At 38.0% G+C, this 19,567-nt stretch overlaps 1 protein-coding gene across 4 annotated transcripts in view; it reads left to right on the top strand.

The window, feature by feature from the left end:
• Positions 1-19,567, top strand: part of SHROOM4 (shroom family member 4) — a 268,730-nt gene that overhangs the window by 161,667 nt on the left and 87,496 nt on the right. The gene's annotated exons all lie outside the window — the stretch shown is intronic.

The raw sequence follows: 19,567 nt of genomic DNA, 5'->3' as shown, positions 1-19,567 counted from the left end.
CTTCCTAGAGAATTTTTTTTCTTTAATTCCCACTTTCTTTTTTATACATACAGTCACCCTGTTATCGTTCTCTTTGCCTTGGGTCCATCCTCTGTGTCTGAAAACCAGTTCAGGTTTTTCCCATCTTGAAAATAACCTTTGTCAGACCTATTTTATCTTTAGATATTACTCTTTTCTCGTTCATGCTAAACTACCTTGAAAAGTTGTCTACACTCACTATTGCTACTCTGCCACCTTTCATTGACAAGCATAACTCATAAGAATCTAGTTGTCCCCCACTACATTCCTCTAGTGACTGTGACTGATATTACCAGTGACCTGTTAGTTATTTAAAGTAATGGTCTTTTTTTCCATTCTTATCTTCCTCCACTTCTGCATTAGTGTGCTAGGGCTGCCATAATGAAGTACCACAAGCTGAGTTCCTTAAAAAACAGAGATTCTTTCACAGTTACGGAGACCAGAAATCTGAAATCAAGGTGTTAACAGGGCCTTTCTCTTTCTGAATGCTCTAGTAAAGAATCCTTCCTTGCTTCTTCCTGGCTTCTGGTGGTTGCCAGCAACTCTTGGCATTTCTTGGCTTTTAGACACATCACTCTAGTCTCTGCCTCCTTCTGTACATAGAATTTCCCCTTTGTGTCTGTGTCTGCATGGCCTTCTTATAAGGATACCATTTATTGGATTTACAGCTAACCTTAATCTTGTATAACCATATATTAACTAGTTATATCTGCAAAGGCCCTATTTCCAAATATGGTTGCACTTTAAGGTTCTGAGTGGACATACATTTGTGGGGGGAAGCAACCCATTACAGCCTCTCCTCAGTACCTAACACTGTTGAACACTGCTTCCTTCTCAAAATTTCCTCTTCCTTTGGCTCTGGCAACACTGTATTTCCCCTAGTTTTTCTTTGGTTTCTCTTTTCTATTCCTCCACTTTCCCCTTAAGTATTGTATTCTCCAAAATTCTATACAATGTTCTCTACTTTTCTCACACTATAAAATCTGAGTGATTTTTAATTCATTCTCATTCTATTCTGTACTTCTCTCTTATGTATCCTATTGCTTTCTGGATATTTGTATGCCCCCACATACTTCTCTGGAGAAGGCAATGGCACCCCACTCCAGTACTGTTGCCTAGAAAATCCCATGGATGGAGGAGCCTGGTAGGCTGCAGTCCGTGGGGTCGCTAAGAGTCAGACACGACTGAGCGACTTCACTTTCGCTTTTCACTTTCATGCATTGGAGAAGGAAATGGCAACCCACTCCAGTGTTCTTGCCTGGAGAATCCCAGGGACGGGGGAGCCTGGTGGGCTGCAGTCTATGAGGTTGCACAGAGTCGGACACGACTGAAGCAACTTAGCAGCAGCAGCAGCAGCAACATACTTCTCAAAAATTCCACATGTATGTATCAAACTTACCAACCTCTACCTCCAACACCTGATGAAATCTTCTCCTCTTATGTACCTCTATATACAATGGGTAAACAGTTTCCAGTGAATTCATTTTTCTCAACTATTGGCTTCTGTATCTAATTGACCAAGGCTTGGCAGTTTTTACCTACTGAAAATTTATCACATTTCTCCTTACTTATGTGTTCACTGCAATAGTCCCCCAGCTGGTTTATTTTATCTTCAGTTTTTCCATACTCTACCCCCTCCCCCGCTGCCCCCGAATTGAATCTGTTCTCCATAGTACAATGAGTCTTCTTTTTAAATGTGAATCTGGTCATGAAAACCTAACTCACCATAACACTTCAAAGTTCCCTATTTGTTTAAGATAAAATTCAAAGTCCTTAATTTTATTGAACAAGGCCCTTTAGAACATAACCCTTTTAATCTCCATACAAGCTTCCACTCTATGGAATGCCCAGGCTATGCCCAACTTCCCAACTATAACATCATCTCTCATATCTCTGTCTTTTCACATTCTGCTCCTTCTTCCTATCATGATGACTGCTCCCTTCACTTGTTTGCTTAGCTAACTCAAGATTTAGCCAAGGCTTTAACACTTGTAAGATGCTTTCCTTAGCTGTTTCATCCCTGAACCGTATTAAGTTTTCCTCCCATAAACAATACTCTCTGATTTCTTCCATCTAGAACTGCTTATTCTATATTGTAGAAGCATATTTACTCATCGATTTCCCTCTGTAGATTTTGGGTGGTGTCCATGTGTTATTTATCCTTGTATCTTTAACACAGCCATCATAGTGCCTAGCAGGAATACAAGTTCGATACTCATTGAATAGCTAATTGAATCAAATGAGTTTATGCCAGGCAAGGTCAATCAGGGTTACTGGAGTGAGGATTAAAGGCTGAGAACCCCAGGGATGTTGGGTTGTCAGACCTCCAAATGTTAATATCTGAAAATTGAGATGGTGAGTTCAAGAAAATAAATATGAGTCAAAGATGAGTCTAAAGTTTCTTGCATAATAGGGTACATGGAGTTGTAAGAACTAGGATTTATTGAGTCCCTACTAGACACTAAGCATTTAATTCAGTATTTTATATACATGATATCAGAAGGAAGGAAAATAAAGAGCTTAGTTCTAGACCTGCAGAGATTGAAGCATCTATAAGACCTCTTAATAGAAATGTTCAGCAGACAACTGTAACTATAATTCTTGGGTATGGGAAAGAAAGAAAGACTCAATCATTAGATTGAGAATTAGTTGGGTAGATGGTAATTGAAGTCATAGGTCAGGTGGGAGGGATCTTACAAAAAAGGTAGCATAGAGGAGAAGGGAAGAGGACTGGACAAAATCCTGGGGAATGTATATCTAAGAGCTAAGCACAGGGAGAGGAACTCTTCCTTTGTCCTTCCGTCTCTCCTTCTCTTCCTTCCTTCCTTTAACAGACAAATATCTACTAGGGCCATCTTCTGGGCCAGGCACTCTTATAGGAACTGGGAATATAGCAAAGGGAAAAACAATTCTTTCTTTCATGAAGCTGATATTCTAGTGGGGTAGAGAAAGTAGACAATGATTACAAACAAGTAAATATATTATCTGATATTAGTTTTGGGCTTCCCTGATAGCTCAGTTGATAAAGAAGCTGTCTGCAATGCAGGAGACTCTGGTTTTGATTCCTGGGTCGGGAAGATCCACTGGAGAAGGGATAGGCTACCCACTCCAGTATTATTGGGCTTCCCTTGTGGCTCAGCTAGTAAAGAATCCTCCTGCAATGCGGGAGACCTGAGTTCAATCCCTGGGTTGGGAAGATCCCCCAGAGAAGGGAAAGGCTACCCTATCCAGTATTCTTGCCTAGAGAATCCCATGAACTGTATAGTCCATGGGGTTGCAAAGAGTCGGACATGACTGAGCAACGTTCACTTCACTTAATATCAGTTTGTGATAAGTTCTATAAAGGAAAACAAAGGAGTATAAGAGCATATAAAATGACTGAGGGTGGGTATGATGGTGGCAGAGGAGGCTTTAGCTAGTTCAAGGAAGGCTTCTCTGAAGATATTTGAACTAAGAAGTAAATGATGAGAGAGAGGCAGCCATATGAATATCTTGGGAGAAGAGCATTCCCAGCAGAAGGATATCAAGTGTAAAGACCCTTAAATGGGAAAATGCATGGTGTATTCAGAGATCATAAAGAAAGCTTTTGAAACTGGAGTGTAGTAAGCAAAAAGATGCATAAAAGGAGATGAAGTTGAAGAGGCAGTCAGGGACACAATCACATAGGGCTTTGTAAGCTTTGGTAAGGAGTTCAGATTTATTCTAATTGCAAAGTGAACCTGTTCTATGCAGAACAGCACTGTGATTTGTTTTGAACTCGGAGATGAACACCCTGGCTGCTGTATGGAAAACAGACTGTAGGGGGCAGAAAGGAAGCAGGGAAATTTGTTAAGAGTATAATTGATTCAGGCAAGAGATGGTTATGTCTTAGCTCAAATTTTAGTAGTGAAGATAGTGAAAAGTAGTTTGGATGTGGAATTTGTTTTAGAGTTGCTAATTGATTAGGGGTAAGTTGGGCAATGTTATGGTATAGAGAGAGAGAGAGAGAGTGTGTGTGTGTGTGTGTGTGTGTGTGTGTGAGAGTGCACAGGTGCGCTCAGTCATGTCCGACTCTGTGACCCCATAGAGGGTAAGCTCACCAGTCTCCTCTATCCATGAAATTTTCCAGGCAGGAATACTGGCGTGGGTTGCTAGGTCCTCCTCCAGGGGATCTCCCTGACCCAAGTATCAAACCCAGGTTTCCTGCATCTCTTGCATTGGCAGGCAGATTCTTTACCACTGTGCCACCTGGGAAGTCTATGGAGTGGGTAGGTAAGGAATAAAAGATTCCCTGGTTTTAGCCTGAAAATCAAGGTGGGAAGACTGAGGTGGGAATGACTGGAAAAGGAATGTTTGGTGAGTGGTAAGAAGAAATAGGAGATAAATAGCTTGGTTTTGTACATGTTAAGTTAAAGATTTCCATTGGGTAGCCACATGCTAATATTTACTAAGAAATTAGATGAATCAAAAATGTCAATGTTAAATATTTAAATTATCACCCTCTGATAAAGCTTTGAGACTAGATGAAACCTCTAAGGGGTTAAGTGTAGACAGCAAAGAGTCCTTGGACTGAGCCTTGGGGTACTTCAATATTTAGAGGTAGGACAGATGATCAGTCCCCCAAAAGCTGAGACATGGCCAGTGTGGTAGGAGAAAACCAAAACAAGGTGGTGTCGGCAATCCAAGTGATGAAACTGATTAAAGAAAGAGGGAGTAGTCAGCTGTGTCAAATGTTAATGAGACATTGATTCTGAGAATTGACTTGATTGTGGCAACATGGAAGTGATTGGTAACTTTAACAATGGAATGCTGGAGATAAAAGCCTGAATGGATTGTTTCATGAAAGAATGGGAAGTGATGATAACAAGTTTTCCTAGGAGTTAAGCTGTGAAGGGGTACAGAAAAGTGGAATATTAACTGGGAGGCAATTGGAATCAAGACTGGGAGGTTTAGTACTAAATATCTGACTGCTAATGGGATAATCCAGTAGTGAGGGGAAAATAAGTGGTGTAGAAAAGAAGGGATAATTTCAGCAGCAAAAGCCTTGGGAGGTCAGATTAGTAGGGGATTGAACTTTGATTTAAAAAGTAAGGATCATGATCTATATTAAGAAGAGGTTTGACTTCCCTGGTGGCTCAGACAGTAAAGAATCTTCCTGCAATGCAGAAGATCTGGATTCGATCCCTGGGTTGGGAAGATGCCCTGGAGAAGGAAATGGCAACTCACTCCAGTGTTCTTGTATGAGAAATCCCATGGACAGAGGAGCCTGGTGGGCTACAGTCCATGGGGTCGCAAAGAGTCGGACACAACTGAGTGACTAGTAGATGAAACATGGAACATGTCAAGATAGGTTGGTAATGAAGTGATGGAAAGATGAGGATGTTCTCTTTTCAGTACTACTCTTTTTAAATCAAAATAAGAGGAAGATATCAACTGAGTGTGAGAGGAGAAAGGGGGTGTAAAAGAGAAAGGACAATCAGAGATGTAGGAGCAGGCATTATGGGAGAGTGGTATCATGGAAACTAAGGGCAGGGAGAGGATTTTAAGAATGAGCAGGCCATCAATCAATGGTGTTAAATGCTCTTGCATTCAAATTGTATGAATATTGAGAAGAGGCCATTTGGTTTACTAATTAGATGATTGGTTGACATTGACAGTAAAGACTTTGTTAAAATATTAGGGGCAGAAGCCCAATTTCAGTGAAGGGTAAATGGGACATAAATATATTAGTAAACAACATTCTTTAGAAAAGGAGGTAGGGGATAATACGTTGGAGAGAAAGACCTATTTATCTTTTTTATTAGACTGTGAGTTCTTGAAAAGAAATATGTCAGATTTGCATGGTATACCTAGTGACTTGTACGGGATATAACACTGCTGGTTTTCAATAAAAATTGAGTATGTGAGTGAATGAATGAATTCTGCACCCAGATAGAGTCAACTAAATCCTCTAAGATATTCTTCTGAGAAATTGGATCTGTTTTACTACCCTCAAAACAACTGGTTGGGGAAAAAAAATGGCCAAAGAAGTGCTTCTGTATCCTAGAGAAATAGAATAATCAGTTCAGTTCAGTCATTCAGTCGTGTCTGACTCTTTGCGACCCCATGGACTGCAGCATACCAGGCCTCCATGTCCATCACCAACTCCTGGAGTATACTCAAACTCATGTCCATTGAGTCGGTGATGCCATCCAACCATCTCATCTTCTGTCATCCCCTTCTCCTCCCACCTTCAATCTTTCCCAGCATCAGGGTCTTTTCAAATGAGTCAGTTCTTTGCATCAGGTGGCCAAAGTATTGGAGTTTCAGCTTTAGCATCAGTCTTTCCAATGAATATTCAGGACTGATTTCCTTTAGGATGGACTGGTTGGATCTCCTGCAGTCCAAGGGACTCTCAAGAGTCTTCTCCAATACCACAGTTCAAAAGCATCAATTCTTTGGCACTCAGCTTTCTTTATAGTCCAGCTCTCACATCCATACATGACCACTGGAAAAACCATAGCCTTGACTAGATGGACCTTTGTTGGCAAAGTAATATCTCTGCTTTTTAATATACTGTCTAGTTTGGTTATAACTTTCCTTCCAAGGAGCAAGTGTCTTTTAATTTCATGGCTGCAGTCACCATCTGCAGTGATTTTGGAGCCCAAGAAAATAAAGTCTGCTTCTGTTTCCACTGTTTCCCATCTATTTGTAAATGAAGTGATGGGACCAGATGCCATGATCTTAGTTTTCTGAATGTTGAGCTTTAAGCCAACTTTTTCACTCTACTCTTTCACTTTCATCAAGAGGCTCTTTAGTTCCTCTTCACTTTCTGCCATAAGGGTGGTGTCATCTGCATATCTGAGGTTATTGATATTTCTCCTGGCAATCTTAATTCCAGCTTGTGCTTCATCCAGCCCAGCGTTTCTCATGATGTACTCTGCATATAAGTTAAATAAGCAGGGTGACAATATACAGCCTTGGAGTACTCTGTTCCCAATTTGGAACCAGCCTGTTGTTCCCTGTATGGTTCTGTCGCTTCCTGACCTGTATACAGATTTCTCCGGAGGCAAGTCAGGTGGTCTGGTATTCCCATCTCTTTCAGAATTTTCCACATTTTGTGGTGATCCACACAGTCAAAGGCTTTGGCATACTCAGTAAAGCAGAAGTAGATGTTTTTTGGAACTCTCTTGCTTTTTCAATGATCCAACGGATGTTGGCAATTTGATCTCTGGTTCCTCTGCCCTTTCTAAAACCAGCTTGAACATCTGGAAGTTTACGGTTCACGTATTGTTGAAGCCTGGCTTGGAGAATTTTGAGCATTACTTTACTAGCGTGTGAGATGAGTGCAGTTGTGTGGTAGTTTGAGCATTCTTTGGCATTGCCTTTCTTTGGGATTGGAATGAAAACTGACCTTTTCCAGTCCTGTGGCCACTGCTGAGTTTTCCAAATTTGCTGGCATATTTAGTGCAACACTTTCACAGCATCATCTTTTAGGATTTGAAACAGAATAATGGAAATAACAAAGGAAGAAATCCAAATGCAATCTGTGATGCCTGGACACCCACACCACTGCCTAGTGTATAAGCAGAGACCTGGAGGGTGTAACCCCAAAACTGCAAGAAATTAGATGATGTTCTCTGCATAGAATAGGAAATACTGAAGTAGCTAGAAGTTGTGACAGGATAGTAAAGTTTTCTCTGCCAGTGTTAGCTTAAGAATCAGCCAGTTCAATCTTGGAGAGGAGAGGGAATAGGGTTTGATAGCCATATAGCTATATTTGAAGGGTATAAATATAGCAACAAATGAGGAATTGCAGAGATTGTGATAAGGGTTGATCAGAGCATAATTAAATGAAGTCAAGACATGGGCTATTTTAGCTAAGTCTCAGTGAAACCATCTTGACACTGAAAATTACTGGATTGTGGGCTAACCGTTGAGAGGAAATAGTGGAAACCCTTCTACTGAGTCATTTAGAATTATTTACAATTAGGCAGGACAATGTAGTTGAGAAATACTGTAACATAATACAAGGAGTGGTTTTGCTCAGTTCCCAGAGGGATGGACTGGATGTGACCTAATAGCTTTTTCCTACACTAATTTAGTTGATTGTGTCAGAGAAAAAACTGGTTGATCATTTTGTTTTCCTGCTGTTGAGTTACTCATACTTGAGCTGACCACAGGGCTATAACAAAGAGAGTGTTCATTGATTAGGCAGATGACAGAATATGGAATGGGGAGGGGGGGCAAACGATAAACTTCTTCAAAACTTAAAGAGTTCGTTAGGAACAGGTGAAGCTCCCTAAAGACCTTGTGTTGTTCACCATTGATTTCAGGACACGGATCCAGAGCTTGGAATTTGATGAAGAAATTTCTGATGAGTTAATGAATGGCACCTTGGGCAGAACACTAAGGAACACCAGTATAATACAAACAGTGGACTGATAGATTGAATATGTTCCTTAACATATTTGAATCAGCTTTCTCAGTTTCTTTTCAATGGGTTCTTCTAAGGATGAGCATATAGATAAGATACTTGGCACTTAGCACCTTAAAAAGTATTAGCTTTCTTTCCTTTTTTATTTTTCCAGACTCAGTCTCTCCAGATAAGTCATATTTTGTGTTTATGTTTTACCCCATTGGGAAGAAAAAAATTATATGTTTTCTCTTAAAAATCATAGGTATTGATGTTAAAACAGCTTAGCTTAACATTAACCAACACAGCAGGCAATTTAAGAGCAATTTTTAAAAACAATAAACAGCTAAGGCACTACCAGGTATGATACTCCTTCACTTGCTTTTATCAACCCAACCCCAAATCTTAATGCAAAAATAAAAAAGCTCTTTGGCAACACGTCCTCATCCTTGGGACTTGCTCAGTATCCAAAACACCCAGGGCTGCCTCTCTCCGTGATTAACTATAATTCACACTGTGTTGGTCATAGATAAGCTGTTCCGCTAGCCTTCGCTGTTACAGCTAACCAGTGGAAGGAATTCCAAATTTACCTTTTCCACCTCCTTGCTTCTGGATTTTGTTATATCATTTTTTGGTCCTTCCACACCAGACAGAATTTATAAATAAAAAGAATAGTTTCATTAAAGAAGTAATATCACTAAATGTATAAAAATCTCTTTCTTTCTTTCCCTTAAACAGAAGATTGTTTCTCTCTTTTGTATTTCTTCTCTTCCTTCCACTTTGCTGCTTTTTGAGCTGGATTTAGGAGACATTGGCTTAATGTGGATACAATAACTGGGTTTGACTAATATCCCAGGGCAGCTCACTTCCTTTAGCAACACTGCCTAATACTTTTTTGTCTGAAATGCTCAGTCCAAGGGCTTATATGTCTTGCATAGAACAGAATGTTTTGGACAACATTTAAACATAGTTTTGATCTGAGAGTTAAAGTGATCCTATCATAACAGCTAAAGATGGGTTCAGAAAATTTGTTGATCAAGGAAGTGTGATAAAGTGATTAATGTATAGAAAAGTCATTCTCAGGTGAAGGCTTTGTAAAAGAATCAAGATTATTAAACCTAGAGAAGGTAAAGTTTTCAGACTGTGAGAAATAGCCACTTGCCATGGATGGTTTAAAAAATAAAAAGAAAAATGCCAGCTTAACTCATTCCACAAGCAATTTAATGTTCATGAATGATTTTTGCCTTGTAAATAAGCCATGTGTTGGATTCTTTATATATTTCTTTTGCAACTCAGGAAGACATGATGTAATAATTGCCTTTAAGTATTGAAAGATATTCTCTAGGAGAAAAATCTGCTTTTATAGAATGCTAGGAATTGGGTCCTGTGGTCTCCTCTAACCACCCCCTTTTCCCTGTCAAGCCTAAGACTTCCCTTCAGCCGCTTTATATTTCTTAAAAAAAAACAAAAAACACCTACTTTCCCATGCTGTCCATACCAGAAAATACATTCTGTGATACACACAACAGGATGTCTAACTGTTTTCTTTTTCCATTAAGGACAACACAAAAGGAAATGTTATCATTTGTAATAGAAGGAATTTTAGCTAGGTCTTCTAGAGGACTTCCAAATAATTTTCTGTAATCAGTGATAATTTACCAAAGAAAGCTATGGAATTTTATTTACTGACCTCAGCAGATCTTTACCTCCCCAGAGATGCTGTGCTGAGACAGAATAGGAGAAGGGAGTTGGCAGCAATGGCTGAGAAATGGATGAACTACAGCCTTTTCATCTCTTTATTTTATTCAAGCCAGAGTTCTCTAAATGTTAATGCATTGAGGGGAATCTAAACTACTTTTGTGAAGACTGAATGGCAAGCAGTCAGAAAAGAACATTTGGACTTTGCCCCATTAGTTTCTTTTTGTCTTTCACACATATACACATATCTAGCTTCTCAGTCTGTCCTTTCAGTACATAACATAATTTATTACCATGGCTTCAGCTACCTGAATACTGATGACTCTTCCATTTACAACTCTAGCCCAAACTATTTTGTGAATACCAGACTCATATTTTCAGTTGTTGAAGGACATTTTTGTCTAGAAACAAGAGTACCTCAACCTCAACTTGTTGATATCCCCCCTCCACAAACAAGAACCCCTCTTCCTTTCCTGTTCCTTATCTCATGTAATAGTCCTAGTCCCATAAGATAAGACCTAGAGAAACATCTTGATCCCTCCTTTCTCTTAGCTACCCATTTCACTTTTGTCTAATCAGTTACCAAATCCTGTTGATTCTAATAGGTCTTCTTTCATATCTCATGCTTTCAGCCTCTTTAAACATAGTAAACATTTCCTGAACACACAATATCTTATTTTTTTAATTTAATTTTTATTTTATATTTGACTAGAGTTGATTTACAATGTTGTATTAGTTTCAGGTGTACAGCAAAGTGATTCAGAATATATATAGATATATATTTATATATATATATATAATTTTTCAGATTCTGTTCTCATAGAGATTATTACAGAATATTGAGTAGAGTTCCCTGTGCCATACAGTAGGTCCTTGTTTGTTATCTATTTTATATATAGCCTGAGCCCAACGGCTCCTGGACGGGCATGGTGGGCGAGCTCATCAACCGGATGCTTCCCTCTTGCTGCCTCGGCTTTGTCTTTGCTCAAAGCTCAGACGGGAAAGAATCTACCTGCGATGTGGGAGATGCCCTGGAGAAGGGAATGGCTATCCACTCCAATACTCTTGCCTGGAAAATCCCATGGACAGAGGCTACAGTCCATGGGGTTGCGAAGAGTCAGACATGATTGAGCGACTAACAAAGACTTGAGTGAATGAAGGAGACGAGGAGTCAGAACTGGAGGGACTGGACAACTGGAGGAGGTGGAGAAAGCTTCCTGTGGGAGGCAGAGCTAGGAGGGGCAGCCAGGGACTGCACCTCAGGTGTGCTGTGCCCCGGCACTTGCCAGGAGGTGGACTTTGAGGTTGCCCATTGCTCTCGCAAGTCCACTCTTCCAGTAGATGTTTATTGAATGTCTAGTGTGTGCCTGGAGAAGGCACAGGCACCCCACTCCAGTGCTCTTGCCTGGAAAATCCCATGGATGGAGGAGCCTGGTAGGCTGCAGTCCATAGGGTCGCTAAGAGTCGGACACGATGAGCGACTTCCCTTTCACTTTTTACTTTCATGCACTGGAGAAGGAAATGGCAACCCACTCCAGTATTCTTGCCTGGAGAATCCCAGGGGCGGGGGAGCCTGATGGGCTGCCGTCTATGGGGTCGCACAGAGTCGGACACGACTGAAGCGACTTAGCAGCAGCAGTAGCAGCAGTGTGTATATGTTAATCCCAAACTCCTAATTTATCCCTCCCCTGACATTTCCCCAGTGTTATTACATAAATTTGTTTTCAAATATGTGAGTCTGTTTCTGTTTTGGAAATAAGTTCATTCGTATCATTTTTAAAAAAGATTCCACATATAAGTGATATAATAAGATATTTGTCTTTCTCTGGCTGATTCACTTCAGTATCTTCTGACAACTCTTTGCCATTTACAGATATTACTCTTTCAGCTTGGAGTAGTCTCCCATCCCTTCTTTAACTGGTAAGCTCCTACTCATTTTAAAGGGCCCCACTATACATAAGCCATTCCTCATGAGATTTTAACAGGAACTGCATTAAATCTGTGTATGAATTTGGGGAAAAACTGACATCTTTACTACGTTGAGTCTTCTAATCCATGAACACAGTCTGTCTGTTTACTTAGATCTTTGATTTCTTTTATCAGCATTGTTGTCCTTCTTAGCATACAGGTCCTATACAGGTAACTGGTAGATTTACACCTAGTATTTACAACTAGATTTACACCTTTTCCTTTGCAGCCAGTGTAAATAGATGTAAAAAAAAAAATTGCTTCCTCATATCTATTGTTAATGTATAGAAATGCAATTGATTTCTGTGTTGATCTTGTAGGCTTCAAAACTGAACTTAGGAGTTCTAGGAATTTCCTTTGTTTTTCAGATTCCTTGAATTTTCTATGTATGTCATCTATAAATAGGGACAGTTGTATTTCCTCCTTTCCAATTTGAATGTCTTTTTATTGCTTTTACTTACCTTATTGTGCTGGCTATAAATTCCAGTGCTATCTGAGTAAGAGTGGGGAGAGTGGATATCCTTCCCTTGTTTCTTATATTAGAGGAAAAACATTGTCTTCCATTATTAAGTATGATGTTAGCAGTAGGATTTTTATAGATGCTGTTTATTGATTTGATGGAGCTCCCCTTTATTCCATGTTTGCTCAAAGTTATCATAAATGGATATTAGATTTTGTCAAGTGCTTTTTCTATGTGAATATATGAGTTTTCTTCTTTAGCCTGTTGATACGGTATATGAAATTGACTGATTTTTGAAAACTGAACCAGCTTTACATCACTGGAATAAACCCTACTTGGTCACAATATATCATTCTTTTTATATATTGCCAAATTCTATTTTATGATATTTTGTTAAGGATTTTTTTTTATTACAAGTGTCATGAGGTCTGTAGCTTTATAAATCTGTCATTGTCTGGTTTTTATATCATGGTACTACTAGTTTCATAAAATAAATTGAGAAGTATTACATCCTCTTTGATTTTCTAGAAGATACTATGTAGAATTGGCACTGATTCTTTTTTAAGCATTTGGTAGAATTCTCTAGGGAAACTATCTGGGTCTGAGGATTTCTTCAAGGAGAGTTTTTTATTTACAAGTTAAATCTCCTTCATAATTATAGGACTATTCAAATGATCTGTTTCACATTGGGTAAGGTGTGATGCTGCTGCTGCTAAGTCGCTTCAGTCGTGTCCAACTCTGTGCAACCCCATAGACGACAGCCCACCAAAGGTGTGATAGTTTGTCGTATTCAAGAAATTTGTCCATTTCATCTAAATTGTCATATTGATGTTTATAAAGTTGGTCATAGTAGTTCCTTGTTGTCTTTTTTATATCTGTGAAGTCTATAGTGAGAGCCCTTGTTTCAGTCCTGATATTGGTAATTTATATCTTCTCTCTTTTTCCTTTGTCAATCTTTCTAGAAGTTTGTCAATTGTATTATCCTTTTCAAAAAAATCAGCTTTTCCCCCCATTGATTTTCTCCAATTTTAAAATATAAATTTCATTGACTTTTGCTCTTTATTATTTCCTGCTTTTTGCTTGCTTTGGATTTCTTTTTTAATGTATTTTTTAATTGAAGAAAACTTGCTTTACAATGTTGTGTTGGTTTCTTCCATACAACAGTGTAAGTCAGCCATAATTTATACCCCCTCTCTCTTGAGCCTCCCTCCTCTCATCCTATTCCACCCCTCTAGGTCATTAAAGAGCACCAGGCTGGGCTCTCTGTGTTGTATAGCAACTTCTCACCAACTATCTGTTTTATACATGATAGTGTAAAATATGTTGATACTACTTTCTCTATTTGTTCCACACTCTCCTTACCCTACTGTGTCCACAAGTCCATTCTCTATGTCTGTGTCTCCATTCCCTGTAAATAGATTCATCAATACCATTTTTTTCTAAATTATATATATATATATGTTAATATACAATGTTTTTCTTTTTCTGACTTAGTTCACTTTGTATAACAGGCTCTAGATTCATCTACCTCACTAGAACTGACTCAAATGTGTTCTTTTTATGGCTGAATAATATTCCATTGTATATATGTACCATATCTTCTTTATCCGTCCATCTGTTGATGAATATCTAGGTTGGTTCCATGTTCTAGCTATTGTAAGTAATGCTGCAGTAAACATTGGGGTACATGTGTCTTTTAGAATTGTGACTATCTCAGGGCTTATGCCCAGTAGTGGGATTGCTGTGTCACATGGTAAGATTTATTCCTACTTTTTAAAGGAATCTCCATACTGTTCTCCATAATGATTGTATCAGTTTACATTCCCACCAACAGCATGGGAGGTTTCAGCTTTTATTGTTTGTAGGTTTTTTGATGGTGGCAATTCTCCTTGGTGTGAGGTGATAACTCATTGTACATTTGAATTGCCTTTATCTAATAATAAGTGATGTTGAGCATTTTTCATGTATTTATTAGCCATCTTTATGTCTTCTTTGGAGAAGTTCTTCTGCCCATTTTTTGATTGGGCTGTTTGTTTTTCTGACATTGAGCCTTGGGTTTCTTTTACTTTTCTTTTTCTAGCTTTTTGACATGGGAGTGTAGATAATTTATTTGGCACTTTTTTTTTTTTTACTTTTCAAATATAAGCATTTAATGCTATAAATTTTCCTCAACATGGCTTCATCTGTGTCACACAAATTTTGATATATTGTATTTTCATTTAACTAATGTAATTTGTATTTCTCTGGAGAGTTCCTCTTTGATCCATAGATTACTTAGAAGTGCATTGTTTAGTTTCCATTTGTTTTCTAGTCATTCCTAGTTTAATTTCACTGTGGTCAAGGAATATACTGTATATGGCTTCAGTTCTTTTAAATTTGTTCAGGTTTGTTTTATAGCCCAGGATATAGTCTATCTTGGTATATGTTCAATGAGCACTTGAAAATAATGTGCATCCTACTGTTAGGAGAAGTAGTCTATAAATGTAGATTGGATATTGTTGGTTGATGGTAATGTTGAATTTTTCAATATCCTTAATTATTTTCTGTCCAGTTGTTCTATTAATTGCTTAGAGAGGAGTGCTGAAGTCTCCAAGCTTAACTGTGTATTTCTGTATTTTTCCTTCCAGTTCTATCAGTTTCTGCTCATGAATTTTACATTCTGTTGTTTGATGCACATAGATTTAGGATTATCAATTCATCATGGTGTGTTGACCCTTTTATCATTTGGCAATGTTGTTCTCTTTCTCTAGTAAATTTCTTTGCTCTGAAACCTGCTTTATCTGGTATTAATTAATATAGCCATTCCTTCTTTGTTTTGATTAGTATTTACATATATGTTCCTATTTTTTTACTTTCAACTTCTATTATTTTATTTGAAGTGAGTTTCTTTTGATTGTATGTAGTTGGGTCGTGTGTTTTTATGCAGTCTTCCAATCTCATCTTTCAATTGGCATATTTAGACTATCTAAATTTAGTGTAGTTATTGATGTGTTAGGGCTTAAGTTTAATATTTTATTTAATTTTCTCTTTGTACTTTTTTTCTTACCTTACTGTGGATTACTTAAACATTTATTAGAATCCCATTTTTATTTATATCTAGTTTTTAGGTATATCTCTTCATATAGACATTTTAGTGGTTGCTATAGGTATTACACTGTATATACATAAATTATCTGTCTATTGGTGTTGTCATTTTACCATTTTGGGTGAAGTATAGAAAATTTATCTCCTTTTACAACCCTCTATCCTCCCTGATTTATAATAAAATTGTCTTCAATATTTATGCTACATACATTTACAATCATATCAAGCATTGCTATAATTTTTGTTTCCACCATCAAACAAAATTTAGAAAACTCAAGAGGAAAAGGAAGTCTATTATTTTTACCCATTTTTCATGATGTTTTCTTCCTTCCTGATATTTCAGGATTTCGTCTCTTGTCATTTCCTTTCTTTTAGGGAGCTTCCTTTAGCCATTATTTTACAATAGGCCTGCCAGTGATGAATTCTCTCAGTTTTCCTTCATCTAAGAATGTCTTGATTTCCCCTTCATTACTCAAAGATATTTTTCTCTGGATATAGGGTTCTGGGTTGATAGCTCTTTTCTTCCAGCACTTGAAAAATATTGTGGCACTTCTTTCTGGCTGCATTGATTTATGATGGGAAATCATGTCTTTCAAGTAATTATTCCTAAACAGGTAAGATATTATTTATATCTCTCTGCTTTTAACATTTTCTTTTGTCTTTAGCTGAGACTTTTGGCTAAGATGTGTCTTGGTATGAATTTCTTTGGGTTTATCCTGTTAGAATTTGCTTAGCTTCTTGAATTTCCAGGTTTATGTCTTTTGCCAAATTTGGGGAGTTTTCAGGTACTATTTATTCAAGTAGTTTTTTAGTCCTATTTTTTCTCTCTTCTCTCTTTCTGGGACTCCAGTGCCATTAATGTTAGATATTTCATTATAGTCCCACAAGATCCTAATATTCTCTTTATTTTTTTCAGTCTGTATTCTTTCTGTTGTTTATATTGGATAATTTTTATTGTTCTGTCTTCAAGTTCACTGATTCTTTTGTTCCCTTCATTATGCTATTGAGACTATTCATCTAGATTTTTATTTTGAATATTGTAATTTTAAGTTCCAAAATTTCCATTTGGTTCTTCTTCATATTTTCTATTTCTTTGATAGGAATTTCTATTCTCTCGTTTGTTTCATGCATGTCTATAGTTGCTCATTGAAGCATCTTTATTATGGTCACTTTCTCATTTGATTCTAAGATTTTTAGCATCGTGATATTGGTGTCTATTGATTATCTTTTTAAATTCAGTTTGAAATCTTTCTGTATTCTTTGTATGACAAATGATTTGCAATTTAAATCTGGACATTTTGAGTATTATGTTATGAAATTTTGGGTCATATTTAAACTTCCCATTTTAGCTGGCTTCTTTTGACACCCCTCTGGCGGGGGAAGGAGTTGCTGCCTCCATGCTGGCACGTGGAAGTAAATGTCCAGATTCCCTGTTGGAATGTACTAATACTCGAGGAGGGAGGCCCCTTTCTCCTGCTAAATCTGTCCTTGGTGTTCCCCATGTGGCCTCCTCTGGCACCACAGAGAGCAGAGTGGCCTCCTTACTGCTGGGTGGTAGTGAAAACTCTAACTCTCCATTAGGCCCCCTCTGATACCACCTAGAAGGGAAAAAAGTAGAAGCAGTGACAGATTTTTTTCTTGGGCTCCAAAATCATTGCAGACAGTGACTGCAGCCATGAAATTAAAAGATACTTGCTCCTTGGAAGAAAAACTATGACAAACCTAGACAGCATGTTAAAAAGCAGAGACATCACTTTGCCAACAAAGGTCTGTATAGTCAAACTGTGGTTTTTCTTTAGTCATGTATGTATGTGAGAGTTGGACCATAAAGAAGGCTGAGCACCAAATAATTGATACTTTTGAACTGTGGTGTTGGAGAAGACTCTTTTTTTGTTTTGTTTTGTTTTGTTTTTTTGTTGTTTTTCTTTTATTTTCCAACCCTATGGAAATTTATTTTTTTAATTTTATTTTATTTAACTTTACAATATTGTATTGATTTTGCCATATATCAAAATGAGAGTCCCTTGGACAGCAAGAAAATCAAACCAGTCAATCTTAAAGGAAATCAACCCTGAATATTCATTGGAAGGAATGATGCTGAAGCTAATACTGTGGCCACCTGATGTGAAGAGCTGACTCATTGGAAAAGCCCCTGATTCTGGGAAAGATTGAAGGCAAAAAGGAGAAGAGGGAGGCAGAGGATGAGACAGTTAGATGGCATCACCCACTCAGTGGACATGAATTAGAGCAAACTCCAGGAGACAGTGGAGGACAGAGGAGCCTGGGGTGCTACAGTCCATGGGGTCGCAAAGACTCAGACACAACTTAATAACTGAACAAGGATGACACACCTCAGTAGGGAAAGGGAGTTGTTTCTTGTTACCACAGGTTGGAATTACATTCTCTTGCTTCTTACACGATCCCCATTGAAGTTGTGAATAGAGGAGGGCTTGCTACCACTCAGCATGGATGAAAATCCTATCCTAGTATTCAGTCTTTTCTGCTACCACCTTGGCCATGGTGATGTCAGAAAAGATTTCAGTACAGCCTGGCCATAGCAAGCTCTGGGAGTTGGTGATGGATAGGGAAGCCTAGCATGCTGCAGTCCATGGGGTCACAAAAAGTTGGACATGACTGAGCAACTGAACACCTGACCAGGGTGAAGTCTTGGCTCTCCACTTAGCTTTTGTTGGTGTGAGTGGAGATGCTGGTCACAGTTTTTCTGTAGTGTTTGGTTGGAGTAGAGCGGTTATATCTAAAAGTTTTCTGTCTTGTTTGTCTACCCCTAACCTGGTTCTCTGCATAGGAAAAACAGGCTTCTTTTGAGATTTGTTTTGTCTGTGCCCATTTAGCATACCCATTGTTGCTTCTCAGCTCCAAGCCTGGGTTATATAACTCAAAAAGAAAATCCAGGAAACTTATGACTATATTTTCCTTGGGATGAAAGGTCTCTTAGTCAGTCAGCTTTTTCAATATAATAAATGTCTATCAAGGATGTGGAGCAACAGGAACTCTCATTAATTGTTAGTTGGAATGCAAAATGGTATAGCCACTATGGACGATTGTTTGACAGTTTCTTACTAAATATACTCTTACCATAAGATCCAGCTGTCACACTCCTTGGCATTTACCCAAATGAGATTGATACTTGTGTTCACTCAAAAACATGTACATAGATGTTTATAAAAGCTTTATTCATACTTGCCAAAACTTGGAAGCAACCAAGATATCCTTCAGTAGGTGAATGAATAAATAAACCGTGGTATATCTAGACAAGGTGATATTACTCAGTGTTAAATATATTGATACATGAGCTAACAAGCTGTGAAAAGACATGGGAAAATCTTAAATGTGTATTACTAAGTGAACGAAGCTGATCTGAAAAGGCTTACTGTATGACTCCAGCTATATGACATTCTTGAAAAGGCAAAACTATAGAGACAGTTAAAATACCTGTGGTTGTCTAGGGTTACAGGGGAGCAAGGAAGGGATGAAAAGGCAGAACACAGAGGAATTTCAGGGCAGTGAAACTGTTCTGATGATTCTCTAATGTTATAAACAGTGTAATTATGCATTTATCCAGACCCATAGAATGAACAACACCAAGAGTGAACCCTAATGTAAACTATAGACTTTGGGTGATTATATTGTATCAAAGTAGGTTTATCACTTGTAACAAATGTACCCTTTTGGGGAAGAATGTAGATAATGAGGAAGATTACATATGTGTAGGGGCAAGAGGTGTATGGGAAATCTCTGTACCTTCTTATTTTTGCTGTGACTCTATACTAAAAAACAGTCTTTTGTATTTTCTTTCTTTTTAAAAAATTTTATTGGATTTTAGTTGATTTACAATGTTTTGTTAGTTTCAGGTGTACAGCAAAGTGACTGTTATACATATAAAAGTCCAATGTCTTTTTAAAAGTAGCTAAACTAAGCAAACCTTCAGCAACAAAGGTGTTTGT

The sequence above is a fragment of the Bos mutus genome, chromosome X (genome assembly GCF_027580195.1).
Source record: "Bos mutus isolate GX-2022 chromosome X, NWIPB_WYAK_1.1, whole genome shotgun sequence".
In the NCBI taxonomy this organism is placed as follows: domain Eukaryota; kingdom Metazoa; phylum Chordata; class Mammalia; order Artiodactyla; family Bovidae; genus Bos; species Bos mutus.
Note: the sequence above shows the minus strand (reverse complement) of the source record. Positions and strands in the feature narration are given on the sequence as shown.